Source organism: Schistocerca gregaria, chromosome 2, assembly GCF_023897955.1.
Source record: "Schistocerca gregaria isolate iqSchGreg1 chromosome 2, iqSchGreg1.2, whole genome shotgun sequence".
In the NCBI taxonomy this organism is placed as follows: Eukaryota; Metazoa; Arthropoda; class Insecta; order Orthoptera; family Acrididae; genus Schistocerca; species Schistocerca gregaria.
This window is the reverse complement of record NC_064921.1, coordinates 89,294,869-89,298,897: the sequence shown is the minus strand read 5'-3', so window position 1 is coordinate 89,298,897 and position 4,029 is coordinate 89,294,869. Positions and strand designations below refer to the sequence as shown.

Here is a 4,029-nt window from a genome sequence, read left to right as displayed (position 1 = left end):
CTTACACGCTTAGAGTAGCAGATTGACGGTGATCAACTTCAAACAGAACTTGATTAATTTTCACACACATTTATTAAAATAATAACAAGCATAAAAATTACTTAACTTGGTTCTGGATGCCGTTTACAACTGACAATCTGAAGTTCCTTTGGTATCGGTTCGTTAATGTTATTCTCACATATATCTCTGATACTTGACAAAAGTGTCTACACATTTATCTTCATGGCTATGTACAGGAATATGGTAATCTTCTTAGGCGCAGACTGAAACTTGACTATAGGCTGGTACAGACAAATGTAACACGCACGAGCGCGATCCACGAGGAGAAAAGGTTCTACTTAAGCAGCAATCTCATTGGCTGCGTTACAAATTAATACGCGGATCGGCAGAAGCAGAATTTGGTCCGTCTCTATGGCAGTGCCATCTCGTAGTGTGCAGACGGACGAGTGCTGCGCGTGCGCTGTTGTGCTAAGCAGGGCGCGCTCTAGTGGGAAAGTTGTGTACGCGCTGACTGCGCGGAACTATGTACACAACAAACAGTTTACTAGAAGAAAAGGAATTCTTCACTTGGGTACAGTGAAAAAATAATTTTGGTGAAGATGGCTTTGACACCGATGATCCGCCACTCGTTGGACGATGTAAACCGTCAGATGTCATTATTCGACCAACATTTCGGCTTGGGGCTGACACTTGTCGACTTGCTTTTCCCTCATAAGTCTATCGTTCCCGCTCTGCTTGGTTACTATAAACCATGGCGTCTTTTGGCAGCTCATAACTCCGAAGTACCTACCATCTGGAACAACAAAGATGGGTTCGAGATTAATCTAGATATCCACCAGTTCAAACTGGAGGAACTGAGGGTAAAAGTGGTGGGCGACATCGTGGTGGTAGGGGCAAAACATGAAGAGTGTCAAGATGAACACGGTTACATATCGCGCCACATGCAGCGTCGCTAATTGCTGCTGAAGGACGTAGTGACTGAACAGGTGCAGACGCAACTGTCATCGGTGCCGTCACAATCATGGTGAAACGTCCCCTTAGAAAAATTATACACGACTGTGCTTAAACTGACACACAATAGTTTTTAGCGCAACGCAATCTGACTTTCAATAATCTCTACAAGAGACTGGCCCAGACTAACATTAACCTATATGTTTCACAAATCACTTACCTCACAAAAATCTTCGTTACTCGAACTACTGCAATACAGCGAGCGCCACTACTGCCAGCTAACTAAAAGATTCAAACTACGGAAGTCACTAACTACTGATAGGCACAGTTAGCAAATGGAAGATTTTAATAGAGAACAAACAATGTATTTACCTTTATAGTCATAACATATACATATATCAGTTCATGACACCAATTCTTACAAATTTCAAAACTCCGCCATCTCTCTCCCCAAGTCCACCACCGCTGGCGGCTCACCACCAACTGCTCACAGCACAGCCAGTGATTTTCATACAGAGCGCTACGTGGCGGCGGCGTTACCAATAAAAAAAACCTAAACAGCCTACTTACAATGGCACAAAAGAAGTCTCTCCCTCCAGCAGAAGGCGGTGACTGAGTAGTGCAAGTTGTGCAGACGGGTGCTCCAGCAGTTAACAATCGGCAACAGCAGGGACGAGAGAACATGGAGCAGTGAATAATCCATTGCTGGTGTACAAATTAAGTTTTGCATTGAATGATTGATTTCTTTTGTATTGCCGTTGTACTTTTGTTCAAGAAATTTAACACTTCATTTTTCTGCTTCTCATCAAGGAGGTGTTACGCATCTCAAAGACTGCATTTAATGATTTTGAATCGCTTTAGTTTTCTGTAAGTGTAAGACAATGTTTCATGCGCAACTGTTTGAAAAATGCATTTTGTGTACTGTATGTAGTGATACATAATTCTCACATTGTAAGCTTGATAGTGTTTGTATTGATGTTCAATAAACATCAAAAAGAAAAAAGCGACATTCTTCATGACCGCTGACGTGTCGGAACATCGATGCTGTCTATGACCTCCTGGAGGGCTGTTTTCAGCTAAGAATTGGTTTTGGAGTTATTGCTGTAAATCTTGTCATTAATATAGGCCGACACAAAGGAGTCGCATACGTTCAGGCCCGGAGAATATGGCAGCCAATAGAGGTGAAAGAGCCAGAATGTGGTCGCCAAGATGCTTCTGCAGGACATCAAACACTCTCCTGCTTCGATGGGATCGATCTCCGTCTTCCATGAACCACATTTTGTCGAAATCTAGGTCACTTTGGATAATGGAGATGAAATCATCCTCCGAAACCTTTACGCACCATTCGGTAGTCACCGTGCGATCAAGGAATATCGCACCGATTATTCCGTGACTGAACATTGCACACCACACAGTCACTCATTGAGTGTGAAAAGACTTCTCGATCGTGAAATGCGGAGTCTCAGTCCTTCAAATGCGCCAATTTTACTTATTGAGGAACTCATCTAAACAAAAGTGGGCTTTGTCGCTAAACTAAACCGTACAATTCCCATCATGCCCAGCGCCCATCCTTGCAGTTTGAGAGTGCTAACGCAATCCGTTCAGAAGTTATGACGGTTTTATTTCAGATAATTGGGAGGGGGGGCATGAAAATTGTGATTGAAAATTATGTTAAGAAACGATGGTTTATAAGGTGGCTTGCAGAATATAGGTGTAGAGACGTTCCCGAGTACTCTGCGCCTGTTTCGTACGCTCAAGTTTATTATGGCGTGACAACAGAAGTAAAACAGTGCACTTTTTTCTAGACTGGAATTCTGGAACAAAAGTGGCAGAATAACGACCAAATAGCCTTCAAGATGGTGAAAGAATATTCCTAGAAGGTACGGGTAAACACGCTTAACTACAAGTTGCTCTTACATCATCTTCCAACAGCGTCAATCTTCTTCGTGAAAGCTGTCAGGAGCCAAACCAGATATCCGAATAAACATGATGAAATTTAGTTTAAATTGCCGATTTTAAAAATATACAAGGTCTTTTGTTTTGCAAACTTATTAAGTACCTCACCACAATCAATAATTTGAAGGAAACTTGATATTTAAGAAAAACAATGTGTAGTGGTTTGTGCATCCCATGACTTAACCCTTAAGTTGACCAGATCGATAGCATTGGCTCTCGATTGGCAAACAGCAGATGAAAACATCGCGTTGTGGGATGGTGAATAAACGCTGCACTATTTGGAAGGTAGGAGACGAGGTACTGGCGGAAGTGAAGCCCGCTGCGCCCCGCCGTGCGCGACCGTGAGCGCTTGCTTGTGTTTACCTTCTCGCGGCGAGAGTTGTATTAGTTCCAAGTTCAGTGCGACTATGGCACACACATGGTGCCACGATACGATCAAAATTACTTACAACCAGATCACGCGCGTCCTCGAGCCTATGAAATAGAACAGTTCATACGCGACGATCTACGTTTAGATCCGGCGACTGTCGTCGGAATACATTTTTCTATAACGGCGAGCGTGATTTATGTTAAAATGACCAGTGCAGAGGTCTGTGCGACAGTGGTGTCTAAATACTCGAACTCGCTCAGATTCAAACATTCTGACGGGCACATCGGTGCAGTGACGGTGGGTCGAGCAGGCATGGGCCTAAGGACTGTGAGGGTTTTTGAGCTCCCCTTCGAGGTCCCAGAGGAAGTTGTCAAGGACGCCTTCCGACCATATGGCAATGTCATCAGCCACGTTGCAGTGGCCAACTTTCTCGACGTATAAGGTCTACAATGGTGTGCGCCAAATTAAACTTGAGCTCAAGAAACATGTGCCGTCCTTTTTGAACATCGGTGGCTGTCGTGCAATCATAATGTACGACGGTCAACCGCCTACCTGTTCCGGAAGGTCATGTTCGATCGAGCAGGTTACAACGTAGAATTACGCAGATGCCAGTGGGAGACTCCGTTTTCCCGATGGGGACGACAATCCTGCCTCTCACGTACGCTCAGACGACGATGCGCACCATACATTAGGACGAAACGGGCGATCGGGCACATCCATCGACGTCAGAAGGACCAAGGGAGGAAGAGGAA

The 4,029-nt window shown here is 44.3% G+C and overlaps 1 pseudogene; it reads left to right on the top strand.

Annotated features, from left to right (window-relative positions):
* Positions 1 to 599: 599 nt before the first annotated feature.
* LOC126319758 (protein lethal(2)essential for life-like) lies at positions 600 to 1,645 on the top strand (annotated as a pseudogene).
* The last annotated feature ends 2,384 nt before the right edge of the window (positions 1,646 to 4,029 follow it).